Source organism: Micrasema longulum, unplaced genomic scaffold (assembly GCF_059751315.1).
Source record: "Micrasema longulum isolate JH-2025_06_02 unplaced genomic scaffold, ASM5975131v1 h1tg001461l, whole genome shotgun sequence".
Classification (NCBI taxonomy): domain Eukaryota; kingdom Metazoa; phylum Arthropoda; class Insecta; order Trichoptera; family Brachycentridae; genus Micrasema; species Micrasema longulum.
In genome coordinates, this window is record NW_028278647.1 from 152,839 (window position 1) to 176,869 (window position 24,031).

A 24,031-nucleotide genomic window follows, 5' to 3' on the forward strand; every position below is an offset into this window, starting at 1 on the left:
TTTTAATTCAATGGTACAATAAAATAAAAACAATGATGTTCGTCAGATTAATCCATTTTCTCATTTTTGTTTTAAAATATAATTAATATTTAAAAACGTTTTATTAATGACTATTTAATTCTCAAATATAATAAATTTTGCGCTTCTAGTACCAGTCCTCGGACAGTAAAATATTGCAGTGTTACACCACCTTTAAAACAAATATTTCACATCAATCCTGCCAGGAATAGAACCCGGGACCTCAAGCATGGTAGGCGGATGCGTCCATTTCCCTTTACAGGATGTTTACCTAATAATCCATCGTGTCGAAAACACTCGTCAAGGGCTCTATTTCACAAACAGAACTGTGTTCTTCATCTACCCGGATTAGAAGTACGGGTGTATTTTTAAGCATAGATCTTTTGCAAGTTAGACTTAAACAACTCGAATCTGTTTTTGATGACAATAATTTAGTAATAAAGTAATTTTCACAATGAATCATAATGTTCACTTTATGTTCATTGTTCTTGTTAAATTAATTGTTTTAATCAAGATGCGTAATATGTTAAGATTACGTTAGAGATTCAGTTTTGGGTTCATTTATTCATTAATTACAATGACTATTATTCATCAGCCTTTGTCACAAACTTAGGGTATCCTTGTTAGTGAGGTTAGTCACAACTAATGTCCGTATCGTGGTGATATTATGGGTGCTATTAAATTAGCAACGAAAATGGTGTCCCAAAGAGACACTGTATATTACATTTTTATTTATTATATATACGGCCTAAGCCAATTACAACAGTTACATGAAGAAACATAAATGCAAGAAACTGAACAAAAAGAACATAAAACTATTTAGCAAAGACAAACAAGGTCAAAACAATAATTATATACAATATATTCATAAAAACGAAAGACCTAAGACTTCGAGCTAAACCACGCCAATCCGAATCGAAGAGATCTACGAAAAGCCGGAAGATCTATCCCAAACAGACATAACAAGAATACAAAGACAACAAAATAAAATTCTTAAACTAACATACAACCTACCCTACCCTACCTGACCACTACGACTGAACTGTACAAAAAAACACACCAGTTTGACATAAACTACTTGACTAAAATTGAGACCTTAAAAATTGTGCACAAAATAACACTGGGAAACATACAAGACGACGACATAATATTAGTCAAAAATGCTGACATACATAAATATAACACCAGACAACAAAAACACTATCATATTGAAAAAGCAAAGACAAACACAGGACAGTCAAAAATACTACATAATGGACTTAAACACTACAACGACCTACCTTACTACTTGAAAACTTTTAATGGAGACAAATTTAAAATCAATCTGAAAAAGCACATGATGACTGAACTAACTAGACTAGACGAGACATAAAATGACTAGACAATATTAAATTTCTAATGTAACCCTAACGGGTTTTTTAAAATTGTAAATAAATAAAAAAATAAAAAAAAGAATTCCAATATCGTGGTTATACAAGTAAAAGTGACCATTTGCAAAAGTGACGAAATTGAGATTATAGACTTTTTGATATCGTATTAGCATTATGCTTGACTGGTAAAAATGCCAAGTTAATCTGACTCTTAAAATAATTTAATTAGTAAAATATGTGACCATTTGATAGAAGCTCACAGATTTTTGACAAGTAAAACTGACCAACACACATAGTCACGTTTATTAGTAAATTTAAGATCCAAAGAATTGACCAAGTAACAGTTAGTCAATTTTACTTGTAGGTAGACAGATGGAGAACCTAAACCCTAGTTGCCTCTTCTTTAAACCTGCGGGATCACGCCGTCCTTGAAGGCGATCTTTAGACTTTATTCAACGGAATTAAGGGGCGCTGGATTGACATGGGAAGAAGCGAGAGTGCTGGCTGGCGATTGGGTCTCCTGGAGGCAACTGGTGATGTCCACATGCTCCACTTAGGAGCGGATGTGGAAAAGAAGAAGATGTCACTAGTGAAGAGCTAGTTAGAGTAAGTAGTCAGTAGTTTGTAAGTAAGTTTACGTTTTGTATTTGACAGATACTTTTTTTTTTTTAAAAGTTCATTAATAAAATTTATTCTTTAGATAATTACGCAAAACTTCTAATTATTTGTTCTTTTTCGTTTATTTTGTATTTCTGTGTTTATTTAACCTTCATAAATAAAAAATGGATTATTGAAATAAAAAATCCCAAAAATATAATATATAGTTATAAAATAAAATACTACTTCCCTTAATGAACGAAACAAAAATGATTATCTGCCAAATTTCTTGCCAAATTTTACAGGTAAAAGTGACTAAGTTTTTCTATTTTTTTATTTTATTTAAAAGTCATAATGTTTTTTAAACATGTTTATACTTTACATTAAAATTAAAAGTACCGTACAAAAATTGAAAAATTACCAACCACCTATTAGAAAAATCTGATATGCGAAATATGCGAAAAACAGCCAATATTTATCAAACTAAGCCAATTAAAAAAAATATGAAAAAATATGTACCGTATTATCAGCACTATGATTTTTAAGAATATGAAATTTTAAAATTACTCCGCCTGTGTTGTCACAAGTTCTCAATTCTCGTGAGTGTTGGCTTCCCGTAAACCGGAAATCAATCACAATACTTTATAATTCGGAAGAACTTGTGATGTAGTTCAAAATAGTAAATTTTTTTCATACGTTTTCGAGAAACTTCACCGTAAAATCGACTGGTATAATTTTTACCGCGAGCAAGGAAACATTTTTATACCCAATTTTTCGTAGCGCTGAACTTCCGCATTCGGTCAAAAATACATTGCCCAAATATCTGTGTTCATGAAACTCTGTCTGATTAATTCTGCATCATCATCATCATCATCCAAACCCTTATCCGCACCTGATGGTGCATATGGCATTGTATTGGTAAAGTAAATGCAGCATATCTCGATCAGGTGCCAGTCCAGAGACAATTAAATGTTCCAACGCAAAACTATCTTATAAACAAGTATTTCATATTAATACCCTTCCAGGAATCGAACCCAGGACGTCAAACTTGGTAGGCGAACGCTCTAAACACTATAGTACGAGGCGGACTTATCTCCACTCGATTTCCCGTTACAGGATTTTTACCTGAAAGTAGCCGTCGAATGTGCGGTCTTATTCTGTAAGTAATTCGTTTCGTAAATTCATTCGTATCGTATGAGAGGGAACGAGAGCAAAATACTATTTTGATTGCGTTAGAGTGAGATGGATATATGACGAACGAACGAACTTACGAAACGAAATTGTGACAGAATAAGCCTCCTGAAACATTCGTCTACGATTCTAGTTTTATTTCACACACTTCATCCGCCCAGACGCAGATTCTGCGAAAACAATACGAGTATTATAATTTAATTAAAAAAAAACCGTATGGCTAAAGTATTTATATGCATACACTAAACATCGTACTTTCTTAATAAGAGTTTTAGTGAGGTACTTTTTGCATAGCACTTCACAATTATTATATGTATTACTGGGGGAAATGCTTAAGCGATGGTTCTCTAAGAGAGCGGTGCTGTCATCTAGCGGCCGTCGTGTGGCGGTGGATGACGTCATTAAAACGTTTTCTGTACAAACCAATGGCCTAGAGAGCGTTGATTGTGAGCAAAACGTCACACATCGGTGCCGCAATTTGCAGGACGGCCGTCATAGCGGTGCAAACAGTCTTCGAACGGTCTTTATCGTGTAAAGCTAGGGTTTCCTAGGACAGCGGTGCCCGTATCTTAACGGCCGTAGTGAACGGTGATGCGGTGGACAGCCGTCGGAACGGTGACTAGAGAGTGGTTTCCTAGGAAATCGGTGTTAATAAATGTTATAAAAACCGTTTTCCTAGGAAACCACTCTCTAGTCACCGTTACAACGGCTATCCACCGCATCATCGTTCACTACGGCCGTTAAGATACGGGCACCGCTGTCCTAAGAAACCCTAGCTTAACGGTGAACATTTTTGTCAAATCTGTCAAAATGAGTGCAAACGTGATGTTAACTAGGGAAATTGACGTAATTTTGATTGGTTTTGAAGAAAAATCATGAAACTTTATATAATTCGAAGAGCAGACTATAAAAAGCCCAGATAAAACAAAATTTGTGGAGAAATATCGGGACACCACATTCGAGATATCAGATACATACTAAACCTAATGTAAATAATAAACAAATGATTTTAATGATAAAAAAAGTTTATCAACTGTTTTAATATTTTTTTTCTATTTCAAAACATTACTGAAAAACATGCCAGATTGACGGTGCTCACAACAGCGCATTTTTTTACAGATGGGTTGTCACGGCCTAGAGATAACGACTAATGACACCGCTTTCTTGAAGTTTACATCTCGGGGCCGCGATTATTAACGGCTATCTTCATCGGTATATACTGAGACGATATAAACTATTATCGATATTTATGTACGAGAGTGTGTATATTTGTATGAAAATTCAAAGTATCTTCGTCGGTAACCGGTAATTGAACATGTTTAGAAAAAATCGTACACATATTCTATTTTTCATACCTTAAACTTAGTTTTACTTTGAGGATAAAATTGAAGATAAATTACTTTCCATCAGAATACGTACCCTGAACATTGTCAAGACCCGCCAGATAATGGCACCGCTTTCCTGGGAAACTATAGCTGAATAGTCTTTATTATTCAAAATATTTTTTAGAACTATGACTTTTCGAAAAACAAATCGACGATATAAAGAACCTCTGTATAGTTTTTCCAAACAACTTTACGCATAAACGTTTATTTGTGTCTTTAAGCAGAAAAAAACATTTCAGTACAAAAACAACATTTATTTTATTCATCGATTGTCTGCGAACAGAACGAATACATTAGACAACCAAAGAACACGAGGACGTTGATATAAAAAAAAAATAAGTTTAGTGCCGGAGCTTTTGCCAAAGTAAATTTCCCATCAAAGAAATTTTCCGCGGCATTGACGTCATCGCTACTGGCAAAGGGGAAGAGGGAGGGATTTGAGCGGGAAGATGCTGTATACAAGTCTGTATACCTATGTAGGCATGTAGGTACGAACACCCAAAAGACTTATCTCCTGCAAGCTCCACTCGTATCGCTCGGCCGATCTTAACATGGAGAATAACAATGAACGTGGCGCCATTTTTATGAATTTCTCTTTACATTAGCTATTAATTTCTAGAAAACCACCTTGAAAATATGGAAACTATAGTACTAATTTTACTTTACATTCTTTGCAATCGAATTTCAGCTCCAAATAATATATAAAGAATATTGCGGACCTCGTTGATCTTAACCACAACTCATTTAAAAAGCTAATAAACAAACTATTGCGCCGTTTCCCCATGGGGGTAGGCATAGAGGAAAAAACGTAACATTACTCTGTCATTGCATACAGATCTCGTTTCCTCTACATTAATACATCTCCACATGAACGCACGGTGATTTTTCTGACTTTTTACATGTCCATCTTCAAGTATTTGTTGGATTTGATTTAATCTCTCGGTCTTCCTCGTTTTCTGCATCCATCAACATTTCTATCATAAATTCCTTGAGTTGTTCTTTCGCTGCCTGTTGGACTCCTTTCCCCTATTGGCCACCCCAACTATTCCTCTCCAGCTCTCCAGCAACTACCGAGGTTCTTGTCGCTGTTATGACCTGATCAGTACATCGCGTAGGGGATCTATCTCTTCCTATTTTTATTTATAGGTGAAAGTTCTTTACAGATTGAAATTATCTCATTTGGTTTAAAAATTATGATGTTTTGAAAATAGCTCAATTATAAAATCTTCTTTCCTGAACATTTCGTTTAAAATAACTCCCGTGGTTTATATAAACATTGATTTCCTATTGATATTTTTGGGTATTTGAGATAAACTCTTGTTTTCAGGTTTTTTTATGGGTTTTATCAAAGGGTTTTTGTACTGTGTCGTGTGTAGGTTGCTCATTACGCTTTTGAATTAGCGATGGAATATGTTTTCTTATAATCCTGCGATTCCTGCGTAATAAAATTACGCTGGTTGCCTTTCAATGCGTAACTTGATCCTGTATTATGTGCTTAGAATACGATAGGGACAAAAGCTACATACGTTTACAGTATATAGATACGAGTTGGGTACCTAACCACACTTACTCGTACATCCTTGTTAACTTTAGTTAAGAAAAATAGCTTTTAGTTACAACAGCAAGCTACACATTACTTCTGAACATTCTTCTCCAAATATTAATGATATGCTTCATAAAAATAAAAGTTGCGTAATTTTTACATTTTTTTATTTATGTTTCTTATTACATATCCACTTTTTTTGTTTTGTTGAATTCTGCATCAATATTGTCCAAAGTCCAGACTGAATAAGAAAAATAGTCGTCTTAATGTATTCCATTTTACCTTAATGTTTTATTGCGCGAGTAGGTATTAATCTTATTATTATTGAAACCTCGTGGAATAATGGTCAGCGTGTCTGTCTACCATGCAAGAGGTCTCGATTCACGGCATAGTTGACATGAAACATTTGTTTGAAAACGTGTTTTTACACAATAATATTTCATAGTCCCCGGACTGGTACCTAAAGCGTAAGACTGATCATCTTACCTTCTTGTAACACAAAATGATTAACATACGCTGCGATAAGGTGCGGAAAGGAATGATTATTGAAACCTTATACCTATATGTTCAAGATTTTAGTGAACGATTTATATTTTTAAAGCTTTATGTTAGGAGAAAACCAACTCTCGGATTGCATTTTTTTATTTTGATTTGATTTTGCTTCTAGTATTTTTATTTTCCATGAATTATTGCGACTGTGCACATTATTCTGCCTTACTGATTTTGAAATACAACTCAATTTTCTAAAACGCTTCATTAATGAATCCACAGTAGGTATTCACTGTTCACACTAAATAATTCACGAATTCGTACCTACTGGAAATGCTCTCGGAAAACCAAGTAAACTTTTAACTAACGAATAAACACATATTGTTATCAGTCAGATTGCATTATATTCAGCTAAAACACATAAGGCCACCCTTGAACAATTCTCACGGCACAGTTCTTCAAAATCTGACGAATTGCACAATCGTGTTACGGAATAGTTCTGGGTTCTGAGGAAACAATGAACGGCAGCGGCCGTGCGCTGAGATTTCGAGCACATCTTGCGCAATTAACGCCAACATAATGTCGTTGTTCTAACATACATTTGTAAAATAATATAATGTAATGTAGTGAGAACCGGGAAAGAGAAACTAGGAACAAGTAACCAGCTCGATGCCGGAAGGTGAGCGAGGGGAAGGGAATGCGCAGTCAGCGAAGGAGTAAGGGCAAGTAGACTCCGAGGTACAATGAACTTCCTCCATTACAAGTCACAAGTAACAGCTTTAGGTCAGGAGTCGTTGAGCAACGAAAGTAGCGAGTAGTGTGTAGTTCGGCTGGCATATTACGGGGTGACAAGTGACAAGGGGACATTAATATTGCACGCCGTAGGAGATAAACTGGCGCCCAACATTCCTGTCACGTACAGCATACAGTATAACAATACCCAGACTTTATTGCTGTCTGTGCGAATGAAAATAAAATTTATTGTACTTTTACTCATTTTGCCTTGTATTTATTATTAAAGACTTTACAGATTCATTTAACCTTTATGTATTTCCTCGTGTGTTTTTATTGTTCGAGAATAATCATTTTTACGACTTTAAAAATATGTTTTCTGTATTAATTCAAATGAGTTTGTAATCAAAACCATTGAAACTTCCGCTCTACCTACATCAGCGTTAGTTCTTCCATGAAACCACTAAATTCTAAGAGCTTATCTCGAAGCCCCGAAGAGAATACGTGTGTTTAATAAAACTACAGAATAAGACGAGGATTCTGAAGATTCTCAAGGCAATTCACTAACGAAATTAAAGTAGATACCTTCCTGTCTTGGCTCAGCTAACGGCGATCGCCAATGTTTAACATACATACATACATATCTACATAATGAAATGATACACCTTAACAAACAGACGATAGAATAAAATTTTGTTTTATAAATTTCTCAACCTGACCTTCGTAATACAAACTAAGTAATAAAAACTCCTATTTAGCCTATTAGAATTAAACATTTTGAAATACATAACACACTTTATGATTGCCTATGTTATTAATAACACCATTCCCATGAATAATTTAGTACTAAATCCAAAGGAATAAGTCTTACAGTTTGTTTATGATTTCTACTGCTAAATAAAATGTATTTTAGATTGAAGATAAAAGCATTAGCATTAAATTTTATACACTGAACTGGCAGGTGCGTGCAATAGTAAGATTTTTAGTCAATAATGACAGAACGACCAAATTGTTTTGGTTGTGCTGATCCAAAGAGCTCAGGTAGAAAACAAACAGTTCGGATAAGCAATAAAAAAACAAGATACGTAATTCGTACAAGTATTTGAAATATTTTTTTTCCCCTATACGTCTATCCGGATATATTTAGATACATATTTGTTTTTTTATTCTGAAATAGTAAAAATTAACCAGTCTGAACTGGATACTTTGTCATTTAAGCGCCTTAATGTTTGGATTTAAACTTGTCATACCAATTTTATAATATGAATTAATTTATAAACTAATTCATACAAAACATTCTCAACACTCAACACATCAATGTATTTTGTAAAAATGAATCCCTATAATTTTAACTTTAATCGATTGAATATTTTCTCTAGTGCGTACCTAATTCGAATGGATTTGCTTAACAACGAAAAACGCGAGACCATTTTCATATTATGCAAAAGTCAATAGATAGCTGAAAATAACTGATTGGCCATTTGACGATTCAGACTGTTCAAGGTTTGATCTTAAGAACCTTATTTTTATTTTTTATTTTAATAAATTATTTTCGATCTTATGAACTACTAAATATATTAATTTTAACAACATCTTAAATACGAAAATAAATATTTGTTGATACAAATGAGTTAATGAAAAAAATGTAGCTGAGTGGGGATTATTTATATTATTTTGGAATATATATTTTTAATTAATGGCTGTTTCAAATTCAAACGCAATTATACGAGACGAGGATTAGTTTTGTTTGAAATTGTTGTACACTGTTTGGGGCCAACTGTGTCGCGATGGGTGAATTAATTATAATAGTATTTTGTGTAAGGAATTTGGTCTAACTTCTGTGAAGTGAAACACGAGCAGATACTATCTATGTATTTAGCTAAAGGGTATATCTATGTAGGATTCGTGGTAATTTTAGTCCTACTATTACTGTCAGAGGAGACGTTTAAGGTAACTTTGACATTGCTCTCAAGGGCATAGTTAGTACTTAATTGCTTCGGTTACGGGTTGGATCGATTACGTAATGAATAATTAATGAATCTCGATTGTAGTATTAAAGCTGCAGTGAAGATTTCTCCGTTTTGGTTTGGTTGTATCGTCACAGATTCACAGATCGGAGCTAGTGGTTCGAAGTCCGTACCCCGCTCTACCACAGCATAATTCCAATTTCTAAGCACATTTAATAACAAGTTTAAAATGGTGCCATATTTAAAAAAATATTTAGTAAATCGTAAGAACTCAAATACGTATTTCAAAAATGATCATTTACATTGAGAAATATGAAGAAAAAAAAATAGGAACGTATAAAAATTAATTACGGAGACTTTTGAAGGATTCACCAAAAAGCAATGCAAAAAATATTAACATGAAAGTATGAGGTGTTGCGTCCGTTTTTTTCTAAATGAAGAAAACAAGAGGACGCGACAAAAAATATTAAAACACTACTAGTAAATAATGTATTCTCCTTCATTATTTTATAGCAAATTAGACAATAATTTATGGCATCTTAACCGTACACTACGCAAATATCGCAAGCATCTTTGGCAGCTTTATTTCCACGATTGAACGCGAATAGTAAGAGGTGTCGAAAATGGCCACTTTCGTCTACTTGACATTCCATTTCGAAGGCTTGAACCAAATAAAATTATTTCATATGTAACGTAAAAGCAAACACAATATCGTGTAGAGCAGAAAGCTTTATTTCGTATGACGAACCTTCAACATTTTTTTAAATTTTTGACGGTCATTTTTAAATTTGTAAAAAATTTACAAAACTAATGTTAACACCAATATATAGGTGATATTTTAAAGTTAAAAAGTATAACATAAAGCAATCACCATCATTCCCCTTTCCGCAACCATTAGTGCAAAGGGCACTGCATTGATAAACCAAGTCCAGCGGTGAGGTGATCAGTCTAACGCTTCAGGTACCAGTTCAGGAATAATGGAATAGTGTGGTTCTATATTTCTCTCTCTCGCTTCAATTTGTGCCTCGTGTCTGAGGATGGTGACCACGCCTGACTCCAGGCATGGCTCATCAGTGGACAGCCGCTTCATCTTGTCGGTTGACGTTCACGCGACCTTGTCCCTTCGACACTTCCACGAAGGAAAATTTTCTCCAAACTATCAGAGTTCCCCCTGAAAATATGTCCAAAGAACTGCTGGATTCTTTCCTTGCACGTGGAAGTTAGTATTGTGGTTTTAACAATCTTTAAAATTAATATTTCAGGTCCACCGGAATCGATCCAGAGACCTCAAGAATGGTAGGCGAATGCGCCAATCACTTCACGACGAGGCGGACTTATCTCCTGTCAATTTCCTTATTTATGATTTTTACCTGAGAGCAGCCATCGTTTCAAAAACACTTTCCAGGGTTCTGGTTTTATTGCACACACAGAACTGTATTAATATTCCGCCCGGACACAGAGTAACCATGGAATTTAAATATTCTCAGTAATGCAATAACTAATAACAAAAGAGCGAGAAAAACTCGACCTTATAATAAATAATGTTATTTGTTTAAATACAATAATTTGTTTATCATTTAGGTACTCGTAAATTATTTAACATTCATAGTTATAACATAAGAGCATCAAATTAAAATGTTCATTACATACATCTATTATCTCGTATTAAATAAGTATATTACATGAGTGTTTTATTTATTCATTTAATTCATTTGGTTTATTTATGCCCAATGGGCATTTTTACATCAGGGGAATGTGGTTGGTAGGTTCAATAAAATAAAATATATTTACATATATAAGTATGTGCATGATAAAATAATTTATGGGTCACTTTGAATTGCGAAAGTAGCAGGGGCGAATCGTCCAAATAAGCGATTATGCACAGTATACTATTATTCGACTTTCTATATCTATAATAATGTTTTATAGTAACTATGTTTATGGGAAAATAAAAAAAATAATTAGTATTCTTCTTTATTTATTTAATTCCTCTGTACGTGTGATGTCACCGTACTCCTCCTAAACGGCTTAACCGATTTACGTGCGGTTTTAAGAGAAATATAGACATTTGCGCTGTGCGTGTTCGTAGATATTAAAATCTTCAATCGAATATGTAAAAATGAAGTTAGGAGCATAAATGTTTTATTCATCGATCTACCAGGGTTGCATTCGAGGAGAATGCATTTGCTAAAAAATGGAAAGATGTTGTTTTTATGTGTATAAAAAAGTTTTTTTTTAATGTTTACAAACAACATTCGTTTTTCCTTAAATTCCTTATAATTTCTACCCATTTATTTCTTTTTACTGGATTTTTGGTAATACTAAAATAATATTAAATTAAACACATTAAAAAAAATCGTATTCCTTCATAAGAACACCCCTTTGTTGGTGAGAAGACCGGAGTTTGACGTTTGCAAAAAGAATGCCGTATTTGAAAAAATATTTATTTTATGTTTTGGAATTCAACCGTAAACAAATACCTAGGTATCTACTTAAATTCAATATTTGATGATTTACAATTTTTAGTTTTGGAATTTAATCACAAACAAGTACCTAGGTACCTACGTATTGATTAATAGTATTTTTCCAAGATAATAGCAGGCAAACCAACAACGGCAGGACAACGTCTGTCGGGACCGCTAGTTTATTATAAATCACCATTACAGTTTATATCTTTCTACAAAAAAATCTATAAAGTGCGCCCAGCTTGTTCTCAGTGAACGATGTAACTAGCCTTAGTTTAATCTTCTATACAAAAAAGTACACAATATTGCACATCTTTAACCTAGTCGCGTTTTTTCAATACTAAAACCAGCTTGCAAATTGTAAATATTATTTGAAGATTCTTTATTTAGAAACTAGTATTTCGAACATTATTTCCGAAGTACTATTTTTCTTTGAAAGGATACCGTTGACATATAATGTATCACATAGGACATGTGGCGTTCGAAGTGGCTGTTTTTGGCATTATTAATTTTAAAAGAAATCGGGCGGTGCTTAGTGCTCAAACTTTTGTACAAGTGTTGCATTAAAATAGTGTAGAACAAAGCTACGTTTATCGCGAAGTTAATAATATTTTTTGTATGAGTTGATTTCCACAGAACCACAGATAAAAAGCCATTTATAATTATATTATATGTGTACTTATATGTAAGTACAAATGAATGAACATTTTTTGTAGATTACCTATAAAATAAATCACTGCTTGCCACTGGAATGTAGGTATAATGTTTTATAACTAGTGTGCCTTATGCTGATTGCGAATATGTAAAATCAGTTAAGTCGCCCTTCTGGGCCTCGATTATGATGGGAAGATAAAAACGTCATACCTTCACCTTGACGGTATTGTTGAAGATAAATTCCCTCTAGCGATTATAAAGATATACTACCGACCACCCTCCTTCAAGTTTTGGGTAGGTACATCGATATGAATCAAGGGGAAGCGTACGCCACGGTACACATATCTACGCACTAAAATGACATAGCTTCAGTATGACGTCATAGTTGAAGATAAAAGTCTCCCGATCGACTACAAAGTTATATTACCGGTACCCCCACCATCAAGTTTTGATGTAAGTACATAATTTTATACCGACGGGTCTAGAATCCCTCGATACGTTTATCTACGCATTAAAAGTGTCAAAAATTTTGTTCCACCGAGCAATTTTTCCATTAATTATGATTTATAAAAAATTTTAATCGTTTTTAGGTTGGCAATTTTTTCTTAAAAGCTTATTAAAAATGTGAGAGAGAAATTAGTAAGTTTTAAAGTCGAACTAAATTCCGACATAATTGTCACTTTAATAAAACGAACACCTAGATGTGAAAATAATGTCGCTAGATTTTGCCCTATGAACAGATAAGAGTATGTAGGCGTCAGAGACAGATTATATCCGTAAAGTTACCACTCTAAAAAAATAATTTAGTTATTATATTTTTTCCATCTGTTTTACTATCTTTCTGAGTGGATGTATCAAGACGTTAAAGGAGTCGGCTTTGAATTTGATCGGTGGATGCATACAGGCAATCGTTAAGCGTACCGTCTAGGTGATTTCCAAAAGGCATGCAAAGTTCATGTTCAAGCGAGCATTTTTTGCTTGAATTGGGATTTATTGGAGTTTATAATCGCTTTGAAGTGAGCATTTTTTATTACAGTAGCCTTTTTAAAATATAAATGAGAACTATTTTGAATGTTAATGACGTAAGGAACGCGGACTAATTGTTTTCGGTCATTCCATTGGCTTGTTTCGATCATATGATGTCGATATGACAAGTAGGTAGAACGTACCGAGGTAAGATACAGATAGTACAGAAGTTTAGTATACCGTCTTGATATATACAGATGAAGATAGCGTTCATGATCGAGGCACTGGTGCCAATCTGGCCCTGTGTCACATGGGCCGGACGAGGAAAGCTTCTAGTTTGCAACATGCTGTGTGGGAGGGGCGGCACATAGTACGAAGGATGCGACAATTAATCAAACCTTCAAATCCGTTCAACTATTTCCTTTCACTAAAACACACACCCCTGAAATTCGATACAAAGTGAGACCGCGCCATGTTGGGAAAGTAAGTACTGGTTCCTGTTAAAAGTAAGTTGCTGTGGGAAAAGGGTTTGTTTACAGACCCAGTCAGGCGTATTTTGTACAGCAACTTTATACATACTATGAAACGAAGGATTTTCTATTGAATCGATTATAGAACGATCACCAAATGATGAACAGAAAGTTATTTTGTATGAAAATTTGCAGAAGAAACATGATACCCGAAAACATCGTTTTCAAATAAATTACTTCACCTCACCATCGCATCGTCATCATTCCTTATCCGCACAGTATTTTGTATACCAATCGCAGTGAACCCCGATGATTTGTTACATGAAAGTACGATGATCAGTCTTACGTTTCAGGCGTTAGTTCAGTAGTTTTGGAAATATTACACTGAAAAAATACCATTGAAAATTATTGGTGACCGGCCGAAACAAGATTTTCATCCGAAACCGAATTTCGGCTTCTGTTCTAGTTATGGCCGAAATCGAAACCAAAACTTGAGAAATAAGTTAAAAGCCCCATCAAAAAAAAAAAAAAGCATTAGTAAAAATGAGAGTTAAAAATAATAATAACACGTTATACTTTTGCGCCTATAGAACTAAATCCCAAAAGTCACTTTTTGTGGCATGTCGGTGGAGATTTTGAATGTTACTTAATAATAATAAAATATACTTAATGTTATTAAATATTTGGATATAACCACTTACCGACTTTTCTATATCTACCGGTTTCGAGACGTACCTGTCTTTTCATCAGGACACGAATGAAACCAACACGACATGCATTTTAAAAAGAAAATGTACTGATAAGGACAATAATGCACTAATTAGAATATGTAAATAGTTTATGTTGTTTGAGAAAAAAATGAAAACTAAGGGGTAGGGGATAAAGGGAGGGGCGTGAGTTTAATAGGTTTAGGATGACCATTACAATGGAACATCGTCTAATGGGCTATATTGAAATGTTGTTTGATAATTGATCAAAGGAACGTTATTTTTTAAAGGTGTATAGTGGGTTTTTCATTTTGGTTTAATTAGCGTCCTGACTACGAGATGGGTACGTCTCGAAACCGGTAGACATAGAAAAGTCGGTAAGTGGTTATATACAAATATTTAATAATATTTAGTAAAATTTTTGACTACAAAGTTAATTTTAATGCAATAATTACAATGAATAATTTATTAAGGAATTTGATCGACTTCATGGGCACTTATATCAAATTGACTGATAAATATAGATTAGAATAATATATAATGGAGTAATATGTTATACGAATCGTACATTATATATTTCTTAAAAATGTATATATCTTTAATACAATTTGATTTGAAAACGCATGGGCTCAACGTCATAAAATAATTTATAAAAACAAGTTCTTAAAAACAATATTTTGTAATAAAACTTTATATTTCAATGATTTTTTTATTATAGGGGGTTATATTTTTAACAAACGAACATTAATAAAATCTACAAACCCAATCATTTAACCTGAATTACGTCAAACCTGTGAAACTCAATTTAATTTAGTCGAATACATAAATTTGATTGGGATTTATTCGTGCTATTGCAAATAAATTAATATAATCCTATTAAAATATTATTTGATGAAAATCAAAACCATGAAATTATTACTGGCATTAGATTTATGATGAAAATTATGTTTTTATTTACGTTTAATTGATTTGCTAAGTAGCGTGGAAACATAGCAATTAAAAAAGCAAAAAGCACACAAATTTTCCTTTGGAAGCTTTAATCAAAAATACCAGTTTAAATCTGTGTAAAACAAATTGTTTTCATTAATGACATCATCATTCCCTTTCCGCACCTAATAGTGCATATGGCACTGTATTGGTACACCAATCGCAGCGTATCTTGATTATTTTTTGTTACATGAAGGTAAGATGATCAGTCTTACGCTTCAGGTGACAGTCCAATAATTATTGCATGATGTAAGTATTATTATAATATGCATTTATGGATATTAAAAAACTATAACATCATTTTTAAAAACAAAATCCCACTTTTTGTGGCTTGTTGGAGGAGATGTTTATTGATAATAGCTTAATGATAATGTGACCTTAATTTAAAAACCACGAATTGACAAATATAACTAATAGTCGGAAAAAACAGTAGCACACATTATACATACCTAATACCTACACACAAAAAACATACCTACCAGTGCGTGCAAATGTTTGACCGTCCACATTAATTTATGAGTTAGTACCTGTCAGCAAACCAAGTAAACGTACAATTTTTATTTGTGTCAGTACCTAAGCACATTTTAACATTTTATTCGAAAACTTTATATTATATACACATAAACAAACGCAAATAATAATTATTATTTTCAAAAAAAGGATATTCTGGCAATAATAAAGAGTTTCTTTTTATATGAGTATTTAAAGATAATAGTTTATGGTCAAAAAGTAGGTATTTACTAAAAAAAGAATAAGAAAACCTTACTGAGAGTTTTTAGCAAAATTTTTACTTCGCACTTTGTGTATTACCATTCTGCATATGATTAAACTTCCATATTTCTTCAATTATTCCATCTGTTGATGTTTTACAGCTGTTTAAATTCACAAAAATCAATCAATCGATGATCAAACTTTAAACAGTCAAGATGGTAAAAGTAACACTGTGTTGACTGTTTTCCTAAACCAAAAGTGCTACGTCTTCATTTAATTATCTGTCAATAGAATTTGATTGTTTACCTATCTACGCATTCCGTTTTATATCAGTATATATTATGTATTAAAACGAACTAGAAAATAAACGTCTACACCGGAAAAAAACATTACACGAGATAGCAAAATGTCAGGGGTCGTGTCATCTTCAATATGGGTCCCATTCACATTAATGATCCCCTGATACGAATTACAAAACAAATCGGCTCGAATTGTGTACTTGGCACTTGGCATAATACAGTTATACGCACACGCGCGCTATTTAATCTTTCTTTTGTCAGGTTGGACGTGCTGAAAGACTGAGGACTCGGTTGGGTTCCCAAATTAGGAGGCGTGAAATATTTAATAAAAGTATAATTTTTGCAACGTATTACGTTATGGACATAAGAGTTTTCAAAATAAACAATGAATCTAAAGATTTGGGTTGGCACATGAACCTTACTTTACTTATCTCTAACGCGAGTTCCTTCACCGACTGACTGACTCCGTAGAAAGCTAAACAGGAAAGACATTATTCCCGTATTTCTCCCTGGATTAATAATAGTAGTAATATTTGGCTGATTTATATAGCGCCATTTTTGTAAAAAATCACCTCAGGGCACTTTACAATTGTATACCTAAACTTACATTCTAACTAACTAAAGTGATATATTATATTTCCAGATTTAAAATTGAGAGTGTGATAGTCTAAAGAAGTGGGATTTTAGTTGGGATCTGAACTGACTGGGACTGTCGATGATTCGTAAGTTTGAAGGCAATTGGTTCCAGGCAGAGGGGCCGGCAGCGGCAAAAGCACGATCTCCAAATCTAATGTTTGGGGAGCGCCGGATTTCGACAAGTTTTTCTCTTCCTGAATCAAATGCTGATCTAAGAGTAGATTTTCTTTGACATGCATTTTCCCGAATACAAAGGTCCGATAGGTATTTTGGAGCAATTTTATGAAGGGATTTGAATACTGTCCAGCAATGCTTGTTTTTTATTCTCTCTGGGCTTTTTAACCAGTGCAAATCTCGAAGATGTTGTGAGATGTGAGAATGTTTTTTTACTCCCGTAATAAGCCTTGCTGCTGCATTGAAAACAGATTGAAGTTAATTAGTTTTATATTTTGGGAGATTTGCGTATATTCCATTACAGTAATCTAGACGCGAAACGACAAGCATTTACAAGAGCTTTAGTTGCATCTTTAGGAATATTTCTCCGCACGGATTTGATCTGTCGGAGATGAATGAAACCAGCACTTATCGTTTTATTGACCTGAGTATGAAGAAGAAGATCTGAATCTAAATGAACACTCAGTAGTTAAACATTTATACTAGGGGTAAGATCACAACCTGTGATTGAAATTGGAGATCGGTCTAAAAGGTGTTGTCGCTTTTTTGTCGCTGTCAATAGAAGCTCAGTTTTAGATGGATTGAGTTTGAGTCTGTTTGATGACATCCAGTTGTTGACGGTTTGGATGCATTGAGACACACGATTTTTTAAATTGTTTATATCTTGAGGAGAGCAGTAGAAATAGATTTGTTGGTCATCCGCATAACAGGTACTAGAGTAGAGGGTTTTTTACACACTAAAGATATTTACCATTGTCGTGTCACTATCGTTTTTTTTTTTTGATAAATTGTTTCTTTTAGGAGTTAAGACCATCCAAAAACCCAAAAAAAAGCCCAGTTTAATCTGCCGTCTTTGGACGTACGGTATACAAATATGATAAACAATTTTGGAAACCGGAAAAGGGACTGACGCAGAAAATTTCATTCTAACACCTTTTCTTAAAAAAACACAAAATCGGTTCAGTTTTGGGGTGCGAAAAACGGGGCAACGAAACGTCGCTTTTAGCTAGGAAAAATCAGTCAGACGTGCAGTTGTCTTTTTCGCACGGTACCGGGGAGGCATTTGCGAGAAAGTGACAGAAAAACAAATTTCAAATACCCATTCATTAAAATTCCCAGACGCCGTCTATCCTCTTAAGGCTCATTACCAGAATATATATTATTTACATTAAATTGTAAAGAAACAATAAATTGAAAGAATCCGTCTTTTGACAATGCAGATTTATAGCGAAAAAAGAGAGTTTTTAAATTATAAAGAAAGCAGTCGATTCAAATAATTTATACGGTACAATTATATATACTTGTACTTAAATAAAATAATTATATTATGTTTTTGTACTTGCGAGCCTTCATCATGATTTATAAAATAAATGTACAAAGCGATATAAATATTACAAAAGAAATTAACAACATTTTTAAGAATAGAATAACTCTTGGTATTAACATTGAAATTAATCATTGAACAATCATTGGCATCAACAAATGAAAGAATTGAAGGAATGTAGATGCAAAAATATGGGTAGAATGGTGAATGTTACACAGTGTGTAAAGTGGCCACTTAAACCAGCCAATGACAGGTCATAAGCCCTGTAGATGCCCAGACTTCTATATTACCTTCTCTAAAATGTTCTTCATCTTTGTTGCAATATGTTAATATCATAGACTAGTTTAAGTCAAATATAAGACGGTTCATAAACTAAAATGATAAGACTTCAATATTACCCTCTCAAAAATGTTCTTCATCTCTATTGCAATACCTATCAATATTGATAATATTTTAAAATTATTAACCGCCGTCTATTTTACTTCAACTTCGATATAAATATAAAACAAGCGTAAGGATATCTCTAAAAAATTGCTAAAATTGATTGATTGACGAATTTATGATACGAGAAAATAAATATGAATTTACGTTTCTAAGTCCAGATAATTTACCACCAAGAGGTGATTTGATAGTGAAACTAGTGTTTTTAGTTAGTAAATGACGAATTCGATTATTTTATCAACAAATAATTTGTTTATCTTTTTTATTATTTGTATATTATATACATTTATTAATTCGACAATTTGTCAGTTTATAACGAAACATAGGGAACCTCGCTGGCGTAATAGGTAAATATCACATTTTGTTTTTTACATTTTCAAAGAAATAAAGGTCATACTGTCCGGTAAATATTTTTTTTTGCTAATTATTAGTAGCATGAAAGATATTTTCAAATTTGTAATTTTGAATTCCCGAAAAAACGGTCATTCCTTCGGCCACACCCTTAGTACGTCACGATTCATGTTTATTTGTTCTTGGCCATTGAAATTTAATTAGAACATTATCACGAATTTTGACGTCACAACAACCAAGGCCAAACGCTTCGTGTTTTTCTACGAACGTATTTTTATTATTTTTTTTAACATTAACGCATGAAAACATTTCTCCACGATATCCTTATTGATTTTGAGAATACAATTAATTATTCTAAATCCATTTCATATATTTAAATCGGTATTCGTATTATGTGATATTTCCCTATTCTAAGTTCGAATTATAATGCGATCACAATAATTAGCCCTTTCAGACCTAAATTAATTTCTGTGGATAAACAAATATATTATTCTGTGTGTACTAAAGATTATTTTTTTTTTTGTGTTAAAAAAAAACATTTTATCTTTTGGAAATTATTTAACGTTCATTTTTAACGACAAAGTTGATTTAAAAGTTTAACCTTACGCCCATTTAAGCAACTTAATTTAATTTCACTAAAATATGTTTAAAACTTGCCTTACATATCATTTACAAGGACGACAGGAATTCTCTCCAAAATAAACAAACTAGCCAGAAGCCAGATGTTAAAGTTAAAAACGAACTTTTCTGTGTAATGCTGAACACCGTCGTAAACAAAAAAAACTGAGACGCACTTGGGGGTTCCAGTAATTAAAAAATAAACTCGCGGCTTTTGAGTTTTCAGAAATACAAGAGAAAAAAAAAAGGGAAAAATCGTAAATATTTTAATAAACACCTGGGCTGAAAGGGTTATTTTTTTTCTGAAAAAACTAAGAACTTTGGGTTGTATATAATTTACCACTTGATCGAGCATCATGATCTGTTGTAAAAAAGGAAAAATACGCTTCAAGACTAGTTTTCTTAAAGGGGACGTAGTTAAGTTTGAAAACCAGTGGCTTGATGTGTAAAGAGATGAGGTGTTGGGGTGTGGTTGTGTGAAGGGGGTGGGACAGTGAGGGTGAATGGAGACTATGAAGGGATGCGACTCCTTTCCAGCGATCGATACAGCCCGGCATGTGTCACGAATGAAACCGTTTAATAAAACAAATCGAATCAGATTGATTAACTTGTATTCGACTTTTACCGCTCATTCAGCCGATATTCATTGAAAAACCGTTCATTATTTTATTCATGCGATTCTCATTTATTCTGAAAGGGGATAAGCTCAGTAATTTATAACAGAAATCTGCGTCAGTTTGAAATATTATTGACAGTGAAGAAGTTCAACCCTATGGGGATTGGATATAAAAAATATATTCTTGCGCGCGGTAAAAATTGGAGCATTTAATTGTACGGCGAAATTTCTAAAAATGCATGAAAAAAAAAAGGTTTTAATAAAAACGAACTACTTTACATGATGTCACTAGCTTTTCCAAATTAACCCATGGATAGAGAGTTGTGATAGATTTCCGGTTTACGGTCAATCAACTGATCAATTAGCAGAACTCATCGAGACGAAGGGGAAGAGAACTTGAGACGTCAAACGCGAAGTAATTTCAAAAATACGATACACAAAAATTTTAAAAACAAAATTTAAGCTTAGTTTCATTGTCTATTAACAAATTGAAAAAAAAACACCGAACTTCCTCATCTTAATGACATTATTTTATGCAAATTTGTGAAATTAATTTATATAATTAGTTTTAAAAAGGTAAAACAATGTTTTGAGTATGTACAAATGTTTGTAGACGGGCTGGATTTCCTCCTAAATATTTACCTTTATTTGCCAAACGAAAGTGCAATTTAGAGCCGTAATACGATATTTACTGACCAATGGCAGCGTAATACGCTTTTTAAAAATAAGATGAATCGGGTTGTGGTCAAAGGTCCGAGGTTCGAACCCCACTCTACCTCAACTTGATTTCGCATTTTTAATAGTGATTTATTGATAACTCATTTAAAAAGTGCCCAAAGTGGAAATATTTGGGTAACGTAAGAACGCAAATATTTATGTGTCTAATTATTTTTAAAAATATGACTAGGAACCAGACTGTGAATGTAAAGTTTATATTTATATTAATTTAATTTTAATTATTTACACCTTTTATCAAAAATACTATTTTACGTTCACTTTGCCCAGCTAACAAGGGTACATACCCCGTTCCAAGCTTGGCAATTACATTCCAATATATGATAACAGTTAACAGATTAATAGAGAGCACAGACTAATACAATATAAACTTACTCGTATACACATTTTGGTACATATACATTCACACACATATATATACGAGTATTTTCATTTCTGTTACTAGTGTGGGGACCAGAGAGTGAGAGACGAGGATAAGTTTTTGTCTATGGCCGCAGTGCCCAATGGACCTAAGTAAGGGCGCGTAACACGTCACTCGCCCTTCTCTGTCTTCACCAGTATTCAAATTCACTCTAAAATATTATTTGTGTAATCTCTGTATTTTCGTGTGTAATAAACCAAAAGTTGTAAGTAACTTAAATTATTTTGTTTATTTATTCCTTGAGGTTAAATCCGTTAAATCCGTTAAATCCATTAAATTCACTTAATGATATGTTTTATATGAACTAACAAATAGCTACTATCTAGCATAGTACAATATTAATACCTCTACACTAGGCTGCATCTACCTGGATAAATATACTAATTAGTAAATGTATCCAGGGAGATGGAGTTTACAATCTGTGTGTGAAATACTTTACAACAAGAATCCTAGACAAGTGTTTTCGACTCGATGACTGCTTTCAGGTAATAATTTCGGGTAATAAATAAAGAAATCGAGTGTAGATATGTCCGCCTTGTTGTAAAGAAGTACGCGTTCGCCCGCCATTCTCGAGGTCCTGGGCGAGTGGACGTGAAATAATGTTGATTTTAAAGGTTGTTTAAACTGCAATATTACGTTGTTCTGGGAGAACCTCAAGCGCAAGACTGATAAAAATACTTTTATGTAACAGATGATCTCAATACCCTGCATTTGATGCACCGATTCAGTGCTCTATGCACTACAGGGTGCGGATGCGAAAATGATGATGATATGATATTGTACACTTTTTTGTTTGTTAAACAAATAAACCATTACGCCGTTTCCCCATAAGGGTAGGTAGAGAAAATAGAACGCCATATCACTCTGCCTTTGCATACATACCTCGGTTTTTCTACATTTATACATCTTCTCATGCACGCACGTCGATTATTTCAATTTTTGACATGTCTATCTTTAAGTATTTGTTAGATTTGCCGAGCCTTCTTGGTCTTCCTCGTTTTCTGCATCCATCAACATTCGCGTCATAAATCATTTTAGCCGTTCTTTTGCTGTCCATTCGCCCTACATGTCCAACTTACGCCTAACTCAGCCTTACATAATGTATGGATCTTGACATTTGTGCACCTATCGTACATAGTTTTACCACACATTCGCCTGATAGATCGCATTTCGACAGCATTCAGTCTACTTTCATCCTTGTTTTTCCAATTTCGTACTTCGCTCCCATACATCAGTCACTTTAATTTAGAGTCATACGTCGATCGGTTTCGACGTTACTACCTCATCGTCAGGATTTATATTTTGTATATAAATATATATATCAGGAGCGTGCGGCGAGGTTTCCGATTAGGGTAGCAGTCACTCGGTACTAGGTACATACATAGGTAAAATTTGTGCCTCCTACTAACACAGACATTCAAATTATGCGCTTTGAAATAAACTTAAAAGCAATTTTAGCATGAAAGAGTTTCATTTCATAGTTTAATATTATAATGCCATCGTGTCAACCGATTTAAGCGCTAAATTTGTTATAAAACCGTCACAATACATGGAAAATAAACCTGGATGTGTTTTTTAGATTGGTTCCACAGATACTAAAGATCTCTATTTGCGCGTGCGCGGACTTGTAAAATTCTGTACGGAGAGATCACCTTAAAGGAACTAAAACACTCTCCATATTCCAGCATCAGACAAAGGTCTACTAATACAGACATTTTATACCACCCCACGCATAACTGCGTGTGTGGTGTTGTCACAATTTATTTGAAGTTTTTAATGAATGAACATTGAACCCATCTCGCATCACAAGGATTAATTCAAACCAATTACAAAATGTTTCTTGTAGTTATTTAAAAGATTAGTTAACTTATGGCTGATTTTATTTTTATTTATTTATTGTCATTAATTTTTACGCCCATAAGGTTTTTACATACATAGAAGTTATATAAAAAATGAGTATATAAACAACATAAAATTTAAAAAATACAATATAAAGCAATAAAAGATAGAACACTGTTTAGAAGTTCAGTTGGTATAAAAATAAAAAGATGAGTGTGTAAACAACATAAATTTTAAAAAATACAATATAAAGAAGTAAAATATAGAACTGTGTTTAGAAGTTAAATTGGTTTTTAAAAAAAATAATAATAATAAAAAACAATTT

General features: G+C 33.3%; 1 protein-coding gene and 1 long non-coding RNA gene across 4 annotated transcripts in view; one reads left to right on the forward strand and one right to left on the reverse strand.

The window, feature by feature from the left end:
• LOC148275319 (ubiquitin-conjugating enzyme E2Q-like protein 1) overlaps window positions 1-24,031 on the reverse strand; it is a 119,621-nt gene that overhangs the window by 27,377 nt on the left and 68,213 nt on the right. The window lies entirely within an intron of this gene.
• Window positions 1,783-10,897, forward strand: LOC148275320 (uncharacterized). The gene is made up of 2 exons (XR_015824056.1): window positions 1,783-1,994; window positions 10,555-10,897. It is a non-coding gene; the product is annotated as an uncharacterized LOC148275320 (long non-coding RNA).